Raw genomic sequence first — 25,330 nt, 5'->3', positions numbered from 1 at the left:
GCAGACACTACTAAAACAGCACTATTAATGAAAATTGATCCTGGAAAATTCATGCTCAGTTTGTCGTGCAGTACCAAGTACAGCTTTTCGTGCAGTACCAAGTACAGCTTGTCGTGCAGTACCAAGTACAGCTTGTCGTGCAGTACCAAGTACAGCTTGTCGTGCAGTACCAAGTACAGCTTGTCGTGCAGTACCAAGTACAGCTTGTCGTGCAGTACCAAGTACAGCTTGTCGCGCTGTACCAAGTACAGCTTGTCGTGTGTGGCATTGCGGTACCAAGTACCGCTAGTAGCATTTTAGCCAAAGACTGTTATACTAACTGTTATACTTTGTTTAGATGTTGAAATCAAGTGGCCTCCCAATTCCTTACATAATTGCAATTTATGCTTATTGCGCCTATGAAATAACACATATAACACAAATGATAGTCCCACTAAGCCCAAACCAGATGGGATGGTGCATTGCTGCTGAATGCTGTGGTAGTCATACTGGTTAAGTGTGCCTTTAATTCTAAATACAGACAGTGTCACCAGCAAGGCCATACCATAACACCTCCTCCTCCATGATTTACTGTGGGAAATACACTTACAGAGATCATCCGTTCACCAACACCGCGTCTCACAAAGACAGCGGTTGGAACCAAAAATCTCCAATTTGGACTCCAGACCAAAGGACAATTTCCACCGGTCTAATGTCCATTGCTCTTGTTTCTTGGCCCCAGCAAGTCTCTTCTTCTTATTGGTGTCATTTAGTAGTGGTTTCATTGAGGAAATTTCGACCATGAAGGCCTGATTCACACAGTCTCCTCTGAACAGTTGATGTGAATTGTGTCTGTTACTTGAACTCTGCGAAGCATTTATTTGGACTGCAATTTCTGAGACTGGTTACTCTAATGAACTTATCCTCTGCAGCAGAGGTAACTCTGGGTCTTCCTTTCCTTTGGCGGTTCTCATGAGTGCCAGTTTCATCATTGCGCTTGATGGTTTTTGCGACTGCACAAAGTTCCTTAAATTTTCCGTATTGACTGACCAAATTTTCTGTATTGACTGACCTTCGTGTCTTAAAGTAATGATGGACTGTCCTTTCACTTTGATTATTGGAGCTGTTCTTGCCATAATCTGGAATTGGTATTTTATCATTTCTTAACCATTTCAGCGTGGATGATCTCCACGTTCTCTGGTCTTGTCCTTTTGGTAGAGTTGCCAACCATTTCAACATGTAGTGACAGCTTCCATGTTTTCTGGTCTCAATGGTGGATCATTCAGGTCACAGATAGAACCACTTCACACACCGGAAGCAATGGTCTAATGTAAATTTTGTCGGAAGTAGGTTTTATACTTTCAGTAGAAACGGGGGCGCGTTCCATGACGCCGTGTAATGTCTGTGCTCACGGGAGCATGGCCACTGACTGATCGTAAGTTACGATGAAAAACAATTATGTGTATACTTCTCAATGTGTGTCTCCTGTCTTTCATGAGGTCACCAAATAAAACAAATTCGACATGGTCATTTTTTGCTTCCCCACTGACCGGTTCCACAGTCTCAAAATTTTTGGGGGATGTAGGAGTTTGTGGGAACCGCTTCTTTGTTCCACTGTGAAGTCCTCTCTCCCCATACTGCATGTCCTAACGAGGAGAGGGTGTCTTCAAGGAATTTACAACCTGCCATTTAGTCATAAAACTGTGGAGAGATAGAGAAGGGGGTCAGGCGTCATGACAGACGCTTGGCCCGAAGAGCACTCAGAAGGACCTAGAACTGTTTTGTTTCTCACTTTTTTTGGCACACAATATTTAATAATGTTATTTTCTGGTTGTGAATTTGTTTTCTGGTTGAGAAGACATACAACCAGTTTACAACCAACTAATCAAATCAAAGTTTATTTGTCACGTGCACCGAATACAACAGTGAAATGCTTATTTACAGGATCTAACCAATAGTGTGGAGAAAAAAAAGTGTGTGTGTGTGTGTGTGTGTGTGTGTGTGTGTGTCTAGGTAAGTAAAGAAATAAAACAACAGTAAAAAGACATTTGAAATAAGAGTAGCAAGGCTATATACAGACACCGGTTAGTGAGGCTTATTGAGGTAGTATGTACATTCATGTATAGTTAAAGTGTATAGTTGACTATGCATATAAGATAAATAGAGAGTAGCAACAGCGTAAAAGAGGGGTTGGGGGGCGGCACACAATGCAAATAGTCCGGGTAACCATTTGGTTATCTGTTCAGGAGTCTTATGGCTTGGGGGTAAAAACTGTTGAGAAGCCTTTTTGTCCTAGACTTGGCACGCCAGTTCCGTTTGCCATTCGGTAGTAGAGAGAACAGTCTATGACTGGGGTGGCTGGGGTCTTTGACCATTTTCAGGGCCTTCCTCTGGCACCGCCTGGTGTAGAGGTCCTGGATGGCAGGCAGCTTTGCCCCAGTGACGTACTGGGCCGTGTGCACTACCCTCTGAAGTGCCTTGCGGTCAGAAGCCGAGCAATTGCCATACCAGGCAGTGATGCAAACGGTCAGGATGCTCTCAATGTTGCAGCTGTAGAACCATTTGAGGATCTCAGGACCCATGCCAAATCTTTTTAGTTTCCTGAGGGGGAATAGGCTTTGTCGTGCCCTCTTCACGACTGTCTTGGTGTGTTTGGACCATTCTAGTTTGTTGTTGATGTGGACACCAAGGAATTTGAAGCTCTCAACCTGCTCCACTACAGCCCCATCGATGAGAATGGGGACGTGCTCGGTGCTCCTTTTCCTGTAGTCCACAATCATCTCCTTAGTCTTGGTTACGTTGAGGGATAGGTTGTTATTCTGGCACCACCCGGCCAGGTCTCTGACCTCCTCCCTATAGGCTGTCTTGTCGTTGATGGTGATTACTGTTGTGTCGTTCAGTAAACTTAATGATGGTGTTGGAGTCGTGCCTGGCTATGCAGTCGTGGGTGAACAGGGAGTACAGGACGGGACTGAGCACGCACCCCTGGGGAGCTTCAGTGTTGAGGATCACCGTGGTAGATGTGTTGCTACATGTTCTCTGTTTTAACCAGTTAATTAAAGATACCTTTTTCATGATTTTGAAAATTATTGAAAGAATATGTCATATAACCAGATGACAACCAGATAGACAGCCTTTTCTGGCTGCTAGAAATATGTTAGCAAAACGTCCTCATATGACAGGTATACAATCTGACCATGCGTTGTAAAATAAAACAGTGTTGTGGTGGAGTGTAAGAGATACTCCGCTGCCCTGGCATGAGGTCAGCAGTGTCCATGCATCGTTCATGGGAACAGCGAGCAGTTATTCATAGTTATAATTTGCAGTGGTTACTCGTTTTCCGAGCGAAGAGAATAGGCAGGGCAATAGGTGGCATAGTATTGTGCTCACCCAATCTAGCCCCTGCTCTCTTAACAGAAGGTTATATCCCATCGATAGGCCTCTATGGCGCAAACATGCGATTTTCTGAAGACGGCGCCCCACACACACAAGTATTACTAGCATTCTCCAACCAAGCATCAGCGTCACGAAAGTCAGAAATAACAATAAAATAAATTGCTTACCATTGAAGATCTTCCTCTGGTGGCAATGTGTCCTAACTACCCAGTGAATGTTCGTTTTGTTTGATAAAATACATTTTATAGCCTAACACAAAACATTTGTGAACCGGTTGCGTCGTGATTTCCGTCTCATTCAACTTTGGACGAAGTGTATCCAGTCATGGTTGGTTTCATTGCAATCCTCTGGTTGTTACTAACACAACCATACATGATGGTTCTTTTCCCGGGACGTATTGACCGGAAAAAAACGATTTGAAGACACCAATCAATGACCTCATTGCGCACCAATGGTAGGACCGGTCTATCGTTGATTGACTGTATTTTGGCCCAATGACCACTGATCCTCTTGAAATTTAGATTGAAAGATAGCCAATTAGCTGAGGTAAACGGCAATATGTAATGGTTATACATTCGAAGACCAGCCTGTGTCGTAAACTCTGTCGTAAAAGAGGTTCATTCGCCATTGCAAATCCTACTTGACGGAGCCACGAGTGTTACGCATAGCAATACATATTCAACAGCATTTTCAACAAGTTTATATATTTAAATTATGGCGAATAAAAGCTAAAACAAAATCTAGGTATACAGATTTAACCCAAATTATAGAGGAAATTGATCGAGACAGCGAGACCTAGTTTCTTCAGGAAGATGAATCTTTCAGCGAAGCTAGTTTTGCTAGTTCTGACTCCTAGGCGGAAGAAATGTTTCTGCACGGAGAGGATGCCATGCTGGATTGGTTCTAATGCTAATGTCATTGTTTGAAATTAATATGAAATATTATTCATTTTAGATATATATTTTTTTTCTTATTTTATTTGCAATATATAAAAATATAATCTGTAATGAAATGTGTAAAGTACACATTGGCAATACTGTGTGTGTGTGATATATTTTTGAAATGTATTTTACATAAACATGGAATGGAACACCACTTCACCAGAGATGATGTTCCCTGTACTCTATATATATGTATGTTTATTTTATGTGTTGATACAGGGCTCATACATGAAAGTATTGTTACTGATTTTTTAAATATTTCACAGTGGCAGTGATTCTGATTATGAGCCGCCAATGTCTAGGTGTCCATCTCCCTCTGAAGCTGGTTCATCCAGCCGGACCCCCGCTGTCTCCGGCTCCACACCTACCCGGCCATCTAGAGTTGTGAAGTCAGTGACAAAGAAAAGGAGGTGGGGAAGAGAGAAACCTGCAGACAGAGGGCCAGAGGGTCGTTGGCACTCTGTGTTAGAAGATGACGTGGAACCAAATCCACCAGTTTTTAGACCCAAAAGGCAGCCAGAACCTCAAATAGACATGACTGCAAAGTGCCGCCCCCCTTCAACTTTTTCAACTGTTTTTCACCTCGTCAGTTGTTGATTCCCTGGTGGCGAACACCAATAAGTATGGGGCTAAGAAGCAGGCAGGAAAGAAAGAGGCATGGAAGACCATTTCCATGTCAGACCTTTTCTGCTACTTTTCAATGGTCATTTACATGGGGCTGGTAAAGTTGAAAACTCTAAGGGACTACTGGAAAACATCAGCTCTCTATCAACTGCCTTTCCCCATGACTGTCATGTCTTGTAAAAGGTTTCTATCTCACGGGCGCTTCACATCAGTGACCCAGAAGTTGATGGGGAGAATGACAAGAAGAGAGGCACACCAAGGTTTGATAGGCTCTGTAAAATAAAACCTCTCTACCCCAGCATCGTTGATGCCTGCAAGACCTGTTCAGTAAGCCTCTGCTTTACAGCAGAAAGAGACTGCTATGGGCCATGGCACCAGCAGCACAATATTGTGTAGAGGACTGAGGGTTTTCACAATATTGTAAATAGAAAATGTGTAAATAGTTACCCTTGTTATTTGTTTGTTTATTATTATTTATTATATTTTATTTTTCATATATATATATATATATACATTTTTGGGGGGTGTGTTAGAATAGCATTTATGTATTTTGTATATAGTTCTTTCCTTCAAAATGTATCACTGTACCAATTCGGCCACTTGGGTGCATTTGTGTGGGACACCTGGGTGACTTCATGCTCAATGTCATGTAGCTCGCTCATTTTTTAAGTTATCTGTCTAAAACTTTGCTCAGCAATTATTGCCATCTTATGTCCTTCATTCAAATTATCCACAGCATCCTATCTGTATGTTTGGCTGTTCTTGGCCATTTGAAAGATGATGCGGCAACAATAAAAAACAGAAAACGTATGTGTATTTCCTTGTATTTTATTCTACCAGATGTATTGTGTTATATTCTCCTACATTCAATTCACATTTCCACAATTCCGAGTGTTTCCTTTCAAATGATACCATCATTTGAATATGCATATCCTTGCCTCTGGGCCTGAGCTACAGGCAGTTTGATTAGGGTGTCTTTAGGCGGAAATTGAGAAGAGGGGGGGGGGTACCCCAAAGAAGTTAAGGTTAGAATTAGTGTTAGGGTTAGAATTAGGGTCAGGAGCTAGGTTTAGTTTTAGGGTTAGGGTAAGAGTACGAGTTACTGGTTAGGGAAAGTTTACCTGTACAAGAGAGAGAGAGTGAGTGAGTGAGTGAGTGAGTGAGTGAGTGAGTGAGTGAGTGAGTGAGTGAGTGCTGGGATTAATGTTTGAATACACCAGACTATAACCTATACACATTGATATGTCTGTTCAGAAAGTGAAAGCCCTTGATTTTCTGGTTGAACTACTGTATCTCCGTTAGTAATCTAAAAGGGCATTCTGTGTGTGAATGTGTCTGTGTGTGTGTATGCGTGCTTATGTTTGCACACATAAATATATACACACACTACTTCCTGTGATGAATGACTAGGCAAGACTTCATTAGAACGATTCCGCGTACCCATCTATCAGGCTGATTAGTGGTGTGTGGCTGGGCATGCGGAAAATGATTTCTACATGATTGCATCATAGCCCCAGAGCCGGTGCGTGCCCTCCATTCTGAGACTGTGTAATCAATACTTGTTGGAAAGCAAACACAGCAGATAATGTCTGCGTTCCAAAGGGTAGCCTTTTCCCAATATAGTGCACTTCCTTTGACTAAAGCTCTTTGGACTGTGATCAAAGTTGTGCACTAAATAGGGTGCCATTTGGGACGTAGACAATGGGCAACTAGAGGGCAACCAGGCCAAAAAAAGGCCCTGATCAAAATTTTAACGGACGCGATTCAACTGTATCCAGGGGCTAGGTAAGGCAAGAGGTGCTAACTTGACTGATGCTAACTTGACTGATATTAGTGGATGGACAATAAACAAGGTAATAGACAAACATACTCACACACACTCATCCATAGACCGACAGATACCAAAACAAGCAAGCACTCACAATAGCAAGCCAGCGACAAACCAGCACGTGTGAGTGACAAGCCTGAACACACCGACAAGCACATTTGTGAGTGACCGTTACAAAATAGGTCACATGGTGCCATGACTATTGCCACCGCTTGATCAAATGAGTTTTTCTTGTGCATGCCTTGTCAGAATATATTTGTCTTGTTCCAAGCATCTGTTACAGTCAGGTGTGTGTTAGGTTGAGCCTATTAGGCTTTAATGGTCTATAACACTGCAACAGTGAGAACCACAGCTTTGCATGTGTGTGTGTGCGTGGGCATGTGCGTGTGTGCATCAGTGTCGTTAGTTGCCTTTTTCTGCTAGTGTATGCTACAGCTTGCATCTTCGTTTGCTGCTCATGTTTTATGCATCCCACAGCACACAACCTCTTTGTTCCCGCGCCAGGATATGTAAAACTGGCGAGCCTCAGCTCTTCATGCCAAGCATTCCTGGCTCCAGACTTGACATTTGCCACACAGGACCTCTCAATGCCTGTTAAGTCAACAAACACTCAAACACTGCACCTCGCCTGTAATGGGGTGCGTGCTGGTGGCAGGGAAGTCAGGCGCAGGAGAATGAACTTGGTATAAACGAAGCAGTTTAATAAGTACTCAGAAACTCCGTTAACCAAAATGTACAAAATAAAATAATGGGGTGAAACACCCGTCACGCACCAGAACATAATCTTGCACAAACATACAACAAACAATCACCGACAAGGACATGAGGGGAAACAGAGGGTGAAATACACAACATGTAATTGATGGGATTCAAACCAGGTGTGATGTAAGACAAGACAAAACCAATGGAAAATGAAAAATGGATCAGCGATGGCTAGAAGGTCGGTGACGTCGACTGTCGAACACCGCCCGAACAAGGAGAGGGACCAACTTCGGCGGAAGTCGTGACATCGCCACTTGTTTTAAACATTATATTCTCTCTCTCTTGCTGCTTTGCTCTGCCCAAATGATAAATTATTGCTCCTACACATACCCTTATAAGGTGTTTGAGTTAGAACCAGTAGTGGAAAAAATACCCAATTGTCATCACCCCAGTAAAATACTACCGGAGTAAAAGTATTTGGTTTTACATATACTTAAGTCTCAAAAGTAAATGTAATTACTAAAATATGCTGAACCCTTTGACGCGTATGATCACATATTTGTTGAGTGGTCCCTGCAGCGTATGCTCTCAAAAATGTGACTGGAACAGTAGCAACAGAATGTACGACGCAACAAACGCGTCTAAACAGCATTGTTGTCTGAACAACATCTAAATATTTTTTTGTACTGATGGAAAATTAAGGTCTTAAACTTTATTCCTCAATTTGACCTTTTATTATGAAAGCAACAGAGCATAAAAGATAAATGCGAACTTCATCATCCAAGAAATCACACGTGTAGATTCACACGCAGAGGGCAGCAGGTGTTTATTTCATCCTCGCAGAACGCATGAATCGTGGTCAAATGCAGGCAAGGCAAACAGGCAGGTCAATCAAAACTAGGACTGAAGACTATAACTGGTTCGCACAAACGAGCTAGGAAAAGGCTTAGTTGAGTCAAATTGGCACAAACAGAATGAACTGAACTAAATAAGGAGCTGATGAGACCAGGTGGGTAACTAACACAGGTGAAATCCATGAACAAAAATGAAAGACAGGGCTACGTTCAAGAACACAAAAGAAACAGAACACAAGGTTGACTTGCCGGACCTCACCCCCGAGGTAGCCCACCCCCCCTTCAAGCCCATAACCTTCCCAGTCCACTAGATAGTGGATAGGGCTCTCAGGTGTTTGAAATCAAGGATGGCCTGAATGGCGTAGGCAGGTTCCCCTCCAATGTCCAACGGTGGGGGCTGTGGGTAGAGACTGGAGGATGAAGAGGACTGTAGGTGACCAGTTTTAACAGAGACACATGGAAGGACAAGGAGACTTTATATTGACGGGGTAACTGGAGGGGGTACGTGACAGGGTTGATGCGATGGGTTATCTTGAAGGGACAAATGAAGCGAGGACAGAACTTTTTGCAGGGGAGGCGGAGCCGGATGTCTCTGGTAGAAAGCCACACATGCTGTCCGGGGTGAAAGTGTGGCGTAGGTTGGCGGCGTATGTCGGCAAAGCGTTTCTGGGTATTATAGGCTTCCTGCAGATGCCGGTGAGTTGTCTCCCATATCCGCTACTACGCCAAAACCAGACATCGACAGCTGGGACAGTACCAGGCTTTGCCTCCCAGGGAAATATGGGGGGTTGGTAACCAAGTGAAACGAAGTAAGGTGGAAGGATGAATGCATGAGTGAGTTCTGAGCGTATTCGGCCCAGGCCATAAAAAGTGTGGAGAGGCAGAACATTGTTGGCCGAGGTACTTCCCTATTTCTTGGTTCAGGCATTCCGTCTGCCCGTTGGTATGGGGATGGTACCTGGATCAGAGTCTTTTGGCTGGTAAGGGCAGTAAGGGGAGTGGCAGTATAAACAAAAGTTATGAATGAACCGGCAATAATAGTTTGAGAACCCAATGAAACATTGGAGTTCCTTAACGGTGGTGGGTTTGGGCCAGTTACTGGTGGTGGTGACTTTGTTCTCATCCATGCCTACCCCTCCAGGTGTCAGTACGAAACCGAGGAAGCTTACCGAGGTTACATGGAAGGTGCTCTTTTCAGTCTTGACATAAAGGTTATGGTCAAGGAGCCGTTGAAGAACCTTTTGCACATGCTGTATGTGTTCCTTCAGGGAATGGGAGTAAATCAGGATGTCATCAATGTAGATGATGAGAAAGCGGTTGATCATATCCTGGAAAACCTTGTTCATAAAGGATTGGAAGACGGTGGGGGTGTTAGTAAGGCCGTAGGGCATGACCAGGTATTCGTAGTGCCCAAGTGCGGTGATAAAGGCCGTCTTCCATTCCTCGCCTTCACGTATACGGACAAGGTTATAGGCACTTCGTAGGTTGAGTTTTGTTTAGATGTTGGCACGGTCCACTTGTTCAAGGGTCACTGGGATCAGAGGAAGAGGGAAACGGTTCTTGACCGTGACGTCATTCAGGGAACAGTACTCAATATATGGACGAAGACCACTGTCCTTTTTTCCAACGAAGAAGAAGCTGGACGCAGCCGGGGAAGAAGAAGGATGAATGAAACCATCGAGTGTTTCGATTTTCGAGTGTTTCATCAATGTAGTTCTCCATTGCCTAATTTTCCGGGATAGATAGGGGGTTAACACAGCCCTTTGGTGGGGACACTACAGGGAGTAAGTCAATAGCACAGTCCCATGGGCAATGTGGAGGCAGAGTGGAGGCCTTGATTTTGCTGAAGACATTGCTGTACTGGGCATATTCAGATGGTATGGTGGGTGGTACTGCAGGGTAGGCTGAGACAACTGGTGAAGCAGGTAGAAGACCAGGACAGTAGTTCACCTTGTCGCCACGAGACGGCAGGGTCGTGACGACAAGGCCAGGGGTGTCCGAGGATGAGTAGCTGTTTGGGGGATGAGAGTTCCATGAGTTGAATGGTTTCGGTGTGGAAGACTTCAATCTGGAGGGTGAGGGTGACTATGAAAATAAATAAAGAACCTTTCATAAACCAGTCTAAATAACAGGTTGCGCTGACAAAAAACAAAACACATCTGGTGAGCACAAGAGTCTAATGTAATGTTGTTTAGAAAATAAATGTGTGTCAGCAAAGCTAACAACAGCTAAATTCCTTATGATGGCAGCCATGTTTGTTTATGTTTCACTTGGCGAAAACTCCATAATCCCAGAATGCGATTCACTATGAGACGCAAATAAATAAAGTCAAAGACGGCTGCGCTCATTTCCTGAAAAATGTTAATTTAATTTAGCCACTTTTCAGCATATCATCGGTGTACTTGTTACAGTGTATACAAGAACCGGAGCACATGATTTGACAAGTCATTTATAGTTTTTTTGACATCATAAAGCAAATAAAATATTTTCACCTCACAGCTCATCACATCAAATACAAGCCTACTGCCTAGCCTAACGGTAGTGCAAAAGCTAAACAGGGATTCAACAAATTTAGGGGTGTTTGTGAGCGGGGTTAATTTCATTTGTAAGGGGTTTTCAAGTCCATGGGGGTGTAGAAATGAGGGAAGGTATCGTGGGGGGATATGCTCCAGGAAATATTACTATGATGGAGGATTTATCAATAAATGGGGGGCAAACACAGGATAAGTTTTTACACCAAATATAAATAAAAACCCTGGAAAGGGGGGAGGGTCTGAGCTGGCAACACTGAGGTACCAAAGTTACAATCTGATGCCGTGTTCAAAACAACTGGGAACTGGGAAATCTCTGACTTCCAACTTCAGTACGTTTAAGACAACTGGGAACTCTGAGAAAAAACAAGCTCCGACTGAGTAAAATAGTTTGGAACGGTCTTCCAACTCGGAATCCCAACTAAGGAACTCGGACCTCTTTCTTGAGCTCCGACTTTCCGACCTAAAGATTATTGACATCATGATTTGACCTAGTATTTTTCCAAATTCACAGTTGTCTTGAAAGCACCATAAGTCAGTCAAGTGAACTATCCCTTGTTATAACATCTTTGGTCTGACAGACGCTTACATGACAACCAGAATGCATTGTATGATGTCAACAAACATGGCGCCACATATAGCCGGAAAATAGCTTAGCATTAACTCCTCATAATCAGTACAACATTCGAAAAAGTAATGTCTGTTACAATCTATACAAGAATTGGAATGCATGATTTGTCACCAGTACTTGAAAACATTTGAATAAAACAGTAAATACATTATGATCCATATGGTGTGCTACAGCAGAAACAACAACACAATATACAGCAAATAAGCCACTTACTTTGATAGGAACGCACACACGTCCAATGTGTAAGGAAAACAACCATGAAGGTAATGCGGGCGCCAGCCAGAAAATGTGCTGGTGGAAAACATTTGTGCAAGGCCTGTTCTAACTAGAGATGTGCAATGTCTTCATACTTGATCTGTGGAAACACTAAGGAAGTACTCAGGCTCTCGATGAAGAGAGAATTTTATCCTCTCTGTAAAGCCTCAAACATAAATTGTCCGCAACAGTGAAATGGGCCACTTTTTATGTGAATTAACGAGGAGGCGGAACACACCTCAATTCAAACTGTTTTTAGAAAATAAACTTGTTAGAAAATATAGATAATTAGCAGGCAGCGTGCCTTGGTTTGAGGGCAGCGCGGGTAGCTGTCCTGTTGCTGAACAATCACATTTTGGAACAGTGATATCATTCTGACAGGCGCGACGGTTGGTATATTTGGAACTCAAGCGTGAAAAGGTTAAAGGAAAATTCCACCCCAAACTATCTTTTTTTTTTAATTTGTTTCATTAGTCCATTGTTGACATAGTCCCAACATGTTTTGCTTGTCAGAAATTAAAGTTTTCCAGACATGTAACTTTTAAAATATAGAAATCATCCCCGTTTGGTGCATTTTGCATCATGTGATTTCTGTATTTTGAAAGGTACATGTCTTTATAACTTGATTGCTCACAAGCAAAACATTTTGGGACTATGGCAATAATGGACTAATGAAACAAATACCAAAAGATAGATTTGGGGTGGCGTTTTCCTTTAGGTATCAAAAGTAAAAGTATGAATAATTTCAAAATCCACAATATAGCAGGGGTGTAAAAGCCATAATATACTCTATATATTTTTCCAGCAGCATACTATGATCGATAATGTCAAAAGTCTAACAAAATAGCTCCTACAATATTTTTATTATCAATTTCTCTCAGCCAATTATCCGTAATTTGTGTAAGTGTCGTGCATATAGAATGCCCTTTCCTATAAGCGTGCTGCAATTCTGTTGTTAATTTATTTATTGTGAAATAGCATTGTATCTGGTCAAACACAATTTTTTCTAAAAGTTTACTAAGAGTTGTTAACAGGCTGATTGATTGGCTATTTGAGCCAGTAAAGAGTGCTTTACTATGCTTGGGTAGTGGAATTACTTTTTCTTCCCTCAAGGCCTGAGGACACACTTTTTGTAAGCGTAGATTGAAAGATGGCAAATAGGAGTGGCAAAATCATCCGCTATCATCCTCAGTCATTTTCCATCCAAGTTGTCAGACCTAGGTGACTTGTCATTGTTGATCGACGACAAAAAAAATCACCTCTTCCACACTCACTTTAAGGATTTCAAAATTACAATGCTTGTCTTTTATAATTTTGTCAGTTAAAGTTGGATGTGTAGGTTCGGTGTTTGTTGCTAGCATGTCATGCCTAAATTGGCTAATCTTGCCAATTAAAAAATGTGTAATTGGCAATATCAGTGAGTTTTGTGATGAATAAGCCATCTGATTCAATGAATGATGGAGCTGAGTTTGCCTTTTTGCCGAAGATTACATTTAAGGTGCTCAAAAGCTTTTTACTATCATTCTTTATATAATTTAGCTTTGTTTCATAGTATAGTTTCTTATTTTTGTTCTGTTTATTCACGATTTCTCAATTTGCAGTAGGTTCGCCAATTGTTTATGCTGCCAGACTTATTTGCCATTCCTTTTGCCTTATCCCTCTCAACCATAAAATGTTTCAATTCCTCTTCAATCCATGCGGATTTAACAGTTTTTCCAGTCATTTTCTTAACTTTCCTAATATTCTCTTGATAAGTTTGTGAATTGGACAAATGTCCTGCTAAATATTCAAAATATAACCTGTACTTTTGGGTGTCAAGAGAAATATATTTCCAATATATTATTTTATTGAGAAATGTAGTGAAGTGAAAGTAAAAGTTGTCAAAAGTATAAATAGTAAAGTCCAGAAGATTAAACTACTTAAGTTAATTTCCCTAAAATGTTGTGCACAAAATTTTGTGAGAATTTCTCCTTTGTCAAGATAAGCCATCAACCAGACAGGTGTGGCATGTCAAGAAGCTGATTTAAACAGCATGATCATTACACAGGTGCACCTTGTGCTGGGGACAATAGAAGGCCACTCTAAAATTTGCAGTTTTGTCACACAACACAATGCCACAGATATCTCAAGTTTTGAGGAAGCATGCAATTGGCATGCTGACTGCAGGAATGTCCACCAGATCTGTTACCTGAGAATTGAATGTTAATTTCTCTACAATAAGCTGTGACGGGATCATGAGGCCTGTTGTCATGCCATTCATACTCCGCAATCACCTCATGTTTCAGCATGATCATGCACTGCTCCATGCTGCAGGATCTGTACACAATTCCTGGAAGCTGAAAATGTCCCAGTTCTTCCGTGACCTGCATACTCATCAGACATGTCACCCATTGAACATGTTTGGGATGCTCTGAATTGGCATGTACGACAGCGTGTTCCAGTTCCCACCAATATCCAGCAAATTCACACAGCCATTGAAGAGGAGTAGGATAAGCATTCCACAGGCCACTGATTAACTTTATGTGAAGGAGATGTGTCGCGCTGCATATGGTGGTCACACCAGATACTGACTGCTTTTCTGATCCAGTCCCCTACCTTTTTTTAAGGTATCTGTGATCAACAGATGCATATCTGTATTCCCAGTCATGTGAAATCGATAGATTAGGGCATAATGAATTTATTTAAATTGACTGGTTTCCTTATATGAACTTTAACTTAATAAAGTCTTATACATTTTTGCTTGTTGCGTTTCTATTTTTGTTCAGTATAAGTACTGTACAGTCGTGGCCAAAAGTTTTGAGAGTGACACAAATATTATTAATGTCCACAAAGTTTGCTGCTTCAGTGTCTTTAGGTATTTTTGTGAGATGTTACTATGGAATACTGAAGTATAATTACAAGCATTTCATAAGTGTCAAAGGCTTTTATTGACAATTACACGAAGTTGATGCAAAGAGTCAATATTTGCAGTGTTACCCTTCTTTTTCAAGACCTCTGCAATCTGCCCTGGCATGCTGTCAATTAACTTCTGGGCCACATGACTGATGGCAGCCCATTCTTGCATAATCAATGCTTGGAGTTTGTCAAGCATGTTGGTAGCATTCTTTATTCATGGCTGTGTTCTTAGGCAAAATTGTGAGTGAGCCCACTCTCCTGGCTGAGAAGCAATCCCCCTCATTAATGGTCTCAGGATGCTTTACTGTTGGCATGACACAGGACCGATGGTAGTGCTCACCTTGTCTTCTCCGGACTAGCTTTTTTCCGGATGCCCCAAACAATGGGGTAAAGTCAGAGAAAATGACTTTACCCCAGTCCTCAGCAGTCCAATCACTGAACCTTTTGCAGAATATCAGTCTGTCCCTGATGTTTTTCCTGGAGAGAAGTGGCTTCTTTGCTGCCCTTCTTGACACCAGGCCATCCTCCAAAAGTCTTCGCTTCACTATGCGTGCAGATGCACTCACACCTACCTGCTGTCATTCCTGAGCAAGCTCTGTACTGGTGGTGCCCCGATCCCGCAGCTGAATCAACTTTAGGAGACGGTTCTGGCGCTTGCTGGACTTTCTTGAGCACCCTGAAGCCTTCTTCACAACAATTGAACCACTCTCCTTGAAGTTCTTGGTGATCCGATAAATGGTTGATTTAGGTGCAATCTTACTGGCAGCAATATCCTTGCATATGAAGCCCTTTTTGTGCAAAGCAATGATGACGGCACATGTTTCCTTGCAGGTAACCATGACTGACAGAGGAAGAACAATGATTCCAAGCACCACCGTCCTTTTGAAGCTTCCAGTCTGTTATTCGAACTCAATCAGCACAGAGTGATCTCCAGCCTTGTCCTCATCAACACTCACACCTGTGTTAATGAGAGAATTACTGACATGATGTCAGCTGGTCCTTTTGTGGCAGGGCTGAAATGCAGAGGAAATATTTTTGGGAGATTCAGTTGATTTACATGGCAAAGAGGGACTTTGCAATTAATTGCAATTCATCTGATCACTCTTCGTAACATTCTGGAGTATATGCAAATTGTCATCATACAAACTGAGGCAGCAGACTTTGTGAAAATTATTATTTGTGTCATTCTCAAAACTTTTGGCCACAACTATACACCATTATGACTCATAGTCTGAGGGGTGCCTCGGAATGGTTAGGCCGGGCAGATGCATTAAAAGATGAGGCGTGACACTCTTTATTATCAAATATACACTCAGTAGCCAGTTTATTAGGTACCCCACGTTTACATGCCTCTAAGAAATCAGGCTATTGTAGAGGAAAAGGGGGTCCAACCTGGTTCTAGCTGTACCTAAAGAATTGGCCACTGATTGTAAATAGTTTATTGTATAACCAAACTTATAAACATACTGTGAAGATCACACCTCACCTTCTAATTCATTGTTCGATTATTTAAGGTAGCACCAGCAAACACCAGTTTTCTCCTAGCCGAGGATGATGGGAATAGGTTTTTATTGGCTTTGGTACAGGAGTGGAGAGCTGGATGGGGAACATATCTACTATTGAAGTCTGAAAAACACTGAAACCCTGGATAGTACAGTATCTGGTAATAATACATCCCTGGATTATGTTCTATATGATGACAAAGTTTAAATTGATCCAATTGAGTAGAGCACAGAATAAGATCATTTGACAAGGATCGACACAGTGCACCCTCCCAATCATCATTTGATAAAGGATATATCATCATTGGAATAACATGATTAACATTTTATTAAGAATAACACCACAACATACTGTGTACATATAACTCATTATTATGGCATTTAGTGTGGTTTAAATATTGCATGCACACATACACAGACTCACAGCGGTAGGGAGCTAACAGATTGGATTCACTCATGTGTATCGTGAGTGGTAATTATCTTCTTATATGAAGAGTGGCAGCTAAGGTAGTATGAAGAGTAATGAATGTTGTTTTTACACAGGAATAGAAACAATTAGTCACATCCATTAATCCCCACAGCTTGTGTGTGTGTGTGTGTGTGTGTGTGTGTGTGTGTGTGTGTGTGTGTGTGTGTGTGTGTGTGTGTGTGTGTGTGTGTGTGTGTGTGTGTGTCTGTGCGTGTGTGTGTGTGTGTGTGTGTCTGTGCGTGTGTTTGTGTGTGTCTGTGCGTGTGTGTGTGTGTGTCTGTGCGTGTGTGTGTGTGTGTGTCTGTGCGTGTGTGTGTGTGTGTGTGTGTCTGTGCGTGTGTGCGCAAACTCACAACCATCCATTTCTGTGTCCATGGCGACAGTACATCTAAATCTCAGGTAGGCAGTAGCAACATACTAAGATAACATATGGAAATGTTTAAAGATGGTCATACCAAGGATCATTTAGCAATTTGATTTTGAATTTTAGGACCCCTTTAAGTATAATATAAATACATCCATTCATTGTTACCATTCATTGTGTAACAATGAACATTGGGATTGCAAACAGAGGAAGATCGTAAAAGGTAAACTATTTATTTTATTGCAGTTTGTGATTTTGTTACGCCTGTGTTGGTTGAAATAGTTGTTTTTTTATCGGGCTCTATCCTCAGATAATCGCATCGTATTCTTTCACAATAAATCATTTTTTAAATCTGACGACGCAGTTGGATTAGCAAGATTCTAGGCTTTCGAAACATGTGAGACACTTGTATTTTCATTAATGTTTAATATGACGATATATGTAGCGATCACCGTATGTTGTCGAGTTGTAGCGATCATCGTATGTTGTCGAGTTTCATCCCGCTACCGGGTTCGGTGCGCAGAGAGGTTAATCCATTTTGCCACAACTTTGGAAGTATGCTTGGGGTCATTGTTAATTTGGAAGACCCATTTAACCCAAACTTTAACTTCCTGACTGATGTCTTGAAATTTTGCTTCAATATATCCGCAGAATTTTCCATCCTCATGTTGCCATCTATTTTGTGAAGTTCACCAGTCCCTCCTGCAGCAAAGCACCCCCACAACATTATGCTGCTACACCCGTGCTTCACGGTTGGGATGGGGTTCTTCAGCTTGCAAGCATCCCCCTTTTTCCTCCAAACATAACGATGGTCATTATGGCCAAACAATTCTATTTTTGTTTTATCAGACCAGAAGAAATTTCTCCAAAAAGTACAATATTTGTCCCCATGTTGCAAACCATAGTCTGGCATTTTCATGGTGGTTTTGAGCAGCGGCACAGTGAATTTAGTGTATGTAAACTTCTGAACCACTGGAATTGTGAAATAGTGAATTATAAGTGAAATAATCTTTCAATAAACAATTGTTGGAAAAATGACTTGTGTCATGCACAAAGTAGATGTCCTAACCGACTTGTCAAAACTATAGTTTTTTAAAAAGACATTTGTGTAGTGGTTGAAAAATGAGTTTTAATGACTCCAACCTAAGTGTATGTAAACTTCCGACTTCAACTGTACACACACACACACACACACACACACACACACACACGCGGAACCGAACCAGGGTCTGTAGTGGCGCCTCCAGCACTAAGATGCAATGCCTTAGACAGCTGCGCTACTCGGGAGAATTAAGAACAATATCTTCTTTTATTTTATTTTGTTATTCCATGTGGCACATTGACAAATCAACTCGCTTTGAAAAAGAACCTTCTAATTAGGCTTCATAACTAATGTTAGCCTATCAGAACATAACAAAACAAGACCTTTACGTTCAATATAGAGATAATCAAATAGTTCAATTGAAACTTAAATAAACAATTCCCAGAATCGAATAGGCTATAGGATAAATATTTTATCAGCCGTACAGGTTTAGTCTAAACTTTATATGGCCTGCTTATGGTCTAAATGAGCGAAACCCTGTATTGACAAAATAATTAACTGAATTATCGTAATCAAATAGGCCTACCTCCTTGCACGTTTTGCAGGCTGTGTATCCATTTACCTGGTTGTTGGCCTCCACACGGACTCCAAAATTTCCACATTTCACTCGCACAGCACCTGTTTCCACAATAGTGTATTCCACGATCAAAACCTTTTTGTTCATTAGCTATTTTAAAGTTAGCTGGGCTAGCCAGGGAAAGTACATTTGGCAACGTGTTGTCGTGTGGGGGGAGGTAATATAAGCTCTGCACGTAGACAAATTAGGAATGTTTCAGCACCACACAAATAATAGACAGTTCCCAGCTCTCGCTATGTGGCTGGTAGTCTAGGCCTAGGCTACTATGTCTGCCTCACTGCTCACAGAATGGAATTCGCAACACAATACAACAATACTCCTAGGTTTGTAAAAAACCAAACATTATCTTGATTTCTGACACAATATAATTGTTCAGAACCGCAACCGCAGGTTGAAATATGCAGGACTCTACTCTGTGCTGTGCTGTAGGGCTAGGTATACTCTTCCACTTCCTTTTACTAACAAAGAGTCCTTTAATTGCAGCACACAGTAAAGAGAAAGGTCAGCCTCTTCCTAACTCGGGCACTCTAATGTTGACAACAGCTCCATGGGCTGACGACTATCAGTATATGCACAAACAGGCAGAAGACTAAATAATGAAGCTCTTCAGTTTATAGTACGAGAGAGAGTGGGAAGAGAGAGCGATGGAGGGTGAGGGATTGAGAGAGCGAAAAGGGGAGTAGAGTGATATGGGAGGCGAGATAAAGGGGAGAGAGAGACAGAGGCTCAATCCCCACATTCCCCCCTTTAGCCATCCCACTTAGCCCTACCCACTCCATTTTGTGCAATCCCGTGAGCTGGATGGAGAGGAAGTGGTGTCCCGATTGAACTTTGAGCAAGGCATAGTTCCTTTTCAGCGCTCTAGTTGGCCCTCCATGCAAATCGAATCAAGTTACTGACTTGCTAGCGAGTGGTACCCAAAATTCCCATGAAGCTCAGCAACCCAAGGTTGAATAGTTGCTTCAGGAAAGATGGCAGCCAAAAACACTAGTTTGGAAGCAAATATAAGTAATTATAACTTCTTAACAAATCATGAAAAAATGTACAGTTAAGAAGAATATGTTAGTTAATGGAGAGACAAATGATTGTGCATATTTAGCAAGCTAGCTGACTGGCTAACTTAGACAGCGAGCTCTATATTTAGCTAGCTACAGTTGAAGTCGGAGGTTTACATACACTAAGGTTGGAGTCATTAAAAGTCGCTTTTCAACCAATCCACAAATTTCTTGTTAACAAACTATAGTTTTGGCAAGTCGGTTAGGACATCTACTTTGTGCATGACACGTAATTTTTCAAACAATTGTTTACAGATAGATTATTTCATTAATAATTCACTGTATCACAATTCCAGTGGGTCAGAAGTTCACATACACTAAGTTGACTGTGCCTTTAAACAGCTTGGAAAAATCCAAAAAATGATGTCATGGCTTTAGAAGCTTCTGATAGGCTAATTGACATCATTGGAGACAGTGCCTCTTTAATTGGCATCATGGGAAAATCAAAAGAAATCAGCCAAGACTTCAGAAAAAAATTGTAGACCTCTACAGGTCTGGTTCATCCTTGGGAGCAATTTCCAAACACCTGAAGGTACCACATTAATTTGTACAAACAATAGTACACAAGTATAAACACCATGGGACCACGCAGCCGTCATACCGCTCAGGAAGGAGACACGTTCTGTCTCCTAGAGATGAACGAACTTTGGTGCGAAACGTGCAAATCAATCCCAGAACAACAGCAAAGGACCTTGTGAAGATACTGGAGGAAACGGGTACAAAATATATATATCCACAGTAAAACGAGTCCCATATCAACATAACCTGAAAGGCCACTCAGCAAGGAAGAAGCCACTGCTCCAAAACCGCCATAAAAAAGCCAGACTACGGTTTGCAACTGCACATGGGAACAAAGATCGTACTTTTTTGGAGAAATGTCCTCTGGTCTGATGAAACAAAAATAGAACTGTTTGGCCATAATGACCATCGTTGAGTTTGAAGGAAAAAGGGGGATGCTTGCCAGCTGAAGAACACCATCCCAACCATGAAGCACTGTGCTGGCAGCATCATGTTGTGGGGGTGCTTTGCTGCAGGAGAGACTGGTGCACTTCACAAAATAGATGGCATTATGTGGATATATTGAAGCAACATCTCAAGACATCAGTCAGGAAGTTAAAGCTTGGTCACAAATCGGTCTTCCAAATGGACAATGACTCCAAGCATACAAGTTGTGGCAAAATGGCTGAAAAGGACAACAAAGGACAACAAAGTCAAGCTCAGGACCTGAAGCTAGGATATGCATATTCTTGATACCATTTGAAAGGAAACACTTTGAAGTTTGTGTAAATGTGAAATTAATGTAGAAGAATAACACATTAGATCTGGTAAAATATAATACATCTTTGAAATGAAGAGAAAGGCCATAATGTATTATTCCAGCCCAGGCGCAATTTGGATTCGGGCACTAGGTGGCAGCAGTATCTGTTCTAAATGTTGTATCAAGACTGCCCAAATGTGCCTAATTTGTTTATTAATACATGTTCAAGTTCATAATTGTGCGCTCTCCTCAAACAATAGCATGGTCTTTTTTCACTGTAATAGCGACTGTAAATTGGACAGTGCAGTTAGATTAACAATAATTGAAGCTTTCTGCGCATATCAGATATGTCTACGTCCTTGGAAATGTTTTTGTTACTTACAACTTCATGCTAATCACAATAGCCTACGTTAAGGTTGGGGACACGCACACCGATCCCGTAGAGGTTAATATTGAACACTAGTCACTTTATTAATGTTTACATACTGCTTTACTCATTTCATATGTATATACTGTATTCTATTCTACTGTATTTTAGTCTATCCCACTCTGACATTGCTCGTCCTGATATTATTATATTCCTTAATTCCATTATTTTATTTTTAGATTTGTGTATATTGTTGTGAATAGTTAGATACTACTGCACTGTTGGAGCTAGGAACCCAAGCGTTTCGCTACACCCGCAATAACATCTGCTAAATATGTGTATGTGACCAATAAAATTTGATTTTATTTCATTTTGATCCCAAATGGCATTTTCCCTGAGCCTTATTGAGCGGGGTTCAGAAGTAGTGGGATCATTCCACAAATGAGTGCTTTTTGCTTCCCTTTGATATTTTAAGTAGAAGTTGTGCACCAATATAATATAATAATAATATAGTATTTGAAAAGCCTGTTATATTCAGTGTGCCCTTTAATATAGACTAGATGGAGAATTACTATAAATCCTATTTTTTTTATTTGAATTAAGACTTGTTAAAGTGTAACATTTCTGCATTTTCACATATTCCTCCATGTACCTTCTGTAATTTCTATGAAGATTTTAAACTAAACCTCAACATTTCTTCAAGTTTTCACTATCATTGTAAATAAATCCCGTTATTTTGTTGCTTTGACAAGGTCATTTCTGAAGAGTATTATTTAGTTAATGTGATTAGTGAAAGAAATAATAACCTGTCCCTCATTTTAAGGTCAACCCTGTTACGTACTCCTGTTTTAATATGGTAAAACTATTTATTTTAAAAAATCTAAAGAAACATTGAACATCTAATAGTCAAATCATAGTGTCAAAGCAGGTGGGTTGGTTTTTATCTTTTTGGCCATTTTCTGGCGTTTTAGTGGTGGAAAACTAAGTGGGTCGAAGCATAACACATCAACCCTGTTAGCTAGACAGCTTTTTGTGAAGCTTGATTTCAATTGATCCTCCCTGTTGAACACAACAAGCTTCCATTCCCCCTGTTACAAGGGGATTCATGGCTGATATAAGATGAAATCGTCAACCCTGTTACTTTATTTGGTGCTTAATAGGCACTTTTTATTTTTATTTAACCTTTTGAGATGGGAAAACATGTTTTTCATTACGATGTGGTCTTTATGACAGAATGTCAAATAGTGGTGAAATCGTACGTTTTTTTTTATTTTTTATTCAAGAAGTTTAACATATCAAAAGGCACCGAATTGGTGTATATACCCGGTGCACTAACTAGGGAATAGGATGCCATTTTGGATGCACCCATAGTCTTCGATGCCCAAAAGGGTTATGGTGGTACTGTAGCATTGCTTTTATGGTTTTATAACAAACACCCACTTTCTTTTGTTCTTCAATATGGTTTCTTGCTATTCAGTTTCTTTACTTTGAAGGTGAGATCTAAGACAGTGGAACAGAGAGACTGGGACTTTGATTCTACTCTTGTCAACTGAATGTTTATTCTATTAAAGGATAAGCATTGTGGATAAACACGTTTGATATTGATCGCTGCTCTGGCATTCACACAGAGAATCAATGACTATGCTGATTTTCCACCTCTGCCTCCCTGCTGTTTGCTTTCATCCCTCTAGTGGTTCTAATGGTTTTAATTACATAAACAAAAACTGTTGGTTTGACTTGATATCCCCTGTTTTCCTGTATACACATCTGTGTACATCATCCTTTTTCACCCAAACTCTCTCGCTCTCTTGCTCTCTCTCTCTCTCTCTCTCTCTCTCTCTCTCTCTCTCTCTCTCTCTCTCTCTCTCTCTCTCTCTCTCTCTCTCTCTCTCTCTCTCTCTCTCTCTCTCTCTCTCTCTCTCTCTCTCTCTCTCTCTCTCTCTCTCTCTCTCTCTCTCTCTTAATCTCTGTCTTTCTCTCCATGCTCTTTCCCTCCCCTCTCTATCTTTGTCCCATTTCTATCACACAGCGGTGCAACTTTGGTTTTAGAAGTGGGGAGGGGGAAGATCAGCTTTAACATTATCATAAATTAAATTGTGAATTTTAATGCTTGGTTGCAAATCCTTTGCAGGCAATGACTGCCTGAAGTCTGGATCCTATAGACATACACAGCTGGGTTTCTTCTCTGATGATACTCTGCCAGGCCTTTACTGCAGCTGTCTTCAATTCCTGCTTGTTCTTGGGGCGTTTTGCCTTCAGCAAGTGAAATTTATGATCAATTGGATTCAGGTCAGGTGATTGACTTGGCCATTGCAGAACATTCCACTTCTTTGCCTTAAAAAAGTATTGGGTTGCTTTCGCAGTATGCTTCGGTCATTGTCCATCTGCACTGTGAAGCACCGTCCAATGAGATTTGAAGCATTTGGCTGAATCTGAGCAGATAATAAATAGCTCTAACACGTCAGATTTCATCCTGCTGCTTTTGTCAGCAGTCACATTATCAGTAAATACAAAGGAACCAGAATCATTGGCAGCCATACATGCCCACGCCATAACACTACCTCCACCATGCTTCACAGATGAGGTGGTATTTTTCGGATCATGAGCAGTTCCTTCCCTTCTCCATACTCTTCTCTTACCATAATTCTGGTACAAGTTGATCTTTGTCTCATCTGTCCATAATTTCTGTTCCAAAACTGTACACGCTTTTTAGTTGTTTTTTTGGCAAACTCTCTAATCTGGTCTTCCAGTTTTTGAGGCTTACCAATGGTTTACATCTTTGGTAAACCCTTTGTATTTGGGTCAAAGACGTATAAGGTTTTCAAAGTAGCAAAAAAATACAACAGCAATTACAAAAAGCCATTTCAAGGATTTTTTTATGTTCATTGGAGTGTCACCTATGCCTTTATTTTAGTTATATTGAAGAATAAAGCCAATAATTCATTTTTATTGGGATTCATATGAATGTACCCTAGTAAAAGTGTTGTTGTTTTTTTTATTCATTTTATGCCCATTTTTCATAATCACAAGGTTATATACACATGCCTAGAGTGGCAGAAATATAACTACGTAGAAAAAATGACATTATTTTATTTTGAATACCACATATTTGATGTATCACGTGTACAACTCAAAATTTGTTGAATGTTTTTTACAAAAACTTCCTGCCTTACACTGAAAAAATGAAAATATCTATGAAAACATCTTCCACCTCATCCTTTGAGATTTGTTTTTGTCTCTCTGAGTCAACAAAACAAAGTTATTGTACTTTAATATAAAATACTGATGTTATACTGTATGACAATATTTTGTTACCCTGAATGACACATATCACTATGGCCCACAAATATTAATAAAATGTGATTCCTTCAGCAATAACAATAATGATCCTATGAACTATTATTAATAGCAGCAATAGTATTTTTCTTTTAGCATTTATTTAGTTGTTATAAAACTATGTAAAAAACAGGATAAGATGTAATAAAATGTGCAGGCTAGCTGGTCACTTCCATACTAGAGAGAGAGAAATGACCCATATGCCACACACATAAAAAACATGGGTTTTACTATGCAACAAACATAGTTTTTACTGGCACATGAGGTACAATTTCATTCACGTAGGATTAAATCAGCATTGAACATTTCAAACAAAGCATTAATTTAACATTGTGCAAAAAACTAGTTTTGCTTAAAATCATCACGAAACAGTGGATATCTTTCTCAAATCATATCAGGCATTTGAAAGAAAATGCATAAAAAGTATTCCACCAACATCAAAACAAAACATTTCTGTATTCTGAACATCAGAATATTAACCAAATCCATTGTCTGAACATCAAATGGAACTCATCAACATAACTTGGAATTTGGACTAATAAAGCTCTGTAAACTTTTCCCAGTCAGAGTTGCAGAGTTTTGAATTCCTTCGTTTTAAACGGCCCTGGTTCCTTAACTTGAGGCCACGCAAATGAATTATTTCTTTCAGCTGCTTGTTGCATGC

General features: G+C 40.7%; 1 protein-coding gene and 1 pseudogene across 2 annotated transcripts in view; both read left to right on the top strand.

Annotated features, from left to right (window-relative positions):
- The window catches only part of LOC110527600 (zinc finger protein 385B), a 148,878-nt gene that overhangs the window by 85,616 nt on the left and 37,932 nt on the right, over positions 1–25,330 (top strand). The gene's annotated exons all lie outside the window — the stretch shown is intronic.
- On the top strand, positions 3,939–5,303 carry LOC149982350 (uncharacterized; annotated as a pseudogene).

Source organism: Oncorhynchus mykiss, chromosome 7, assembly GCF_057628025.1.
Source record: "Oncorhynchus mykiss isolate SJ-2025 chromosome 7, ASM5762802v1, whole genome shotgun sequence".
NCBI lineage: Eukaryota > Metazoa > Chordata > Actinopteri > Salmoniformes > Salmonidae > Oncorhynchus > Oncorhynchus mykiss.
The sequence above is the reverse complement of the archived record's forward strand: the minus strand, read 5'-3'. Positions and strand labels throughout refer to the sequence as shown.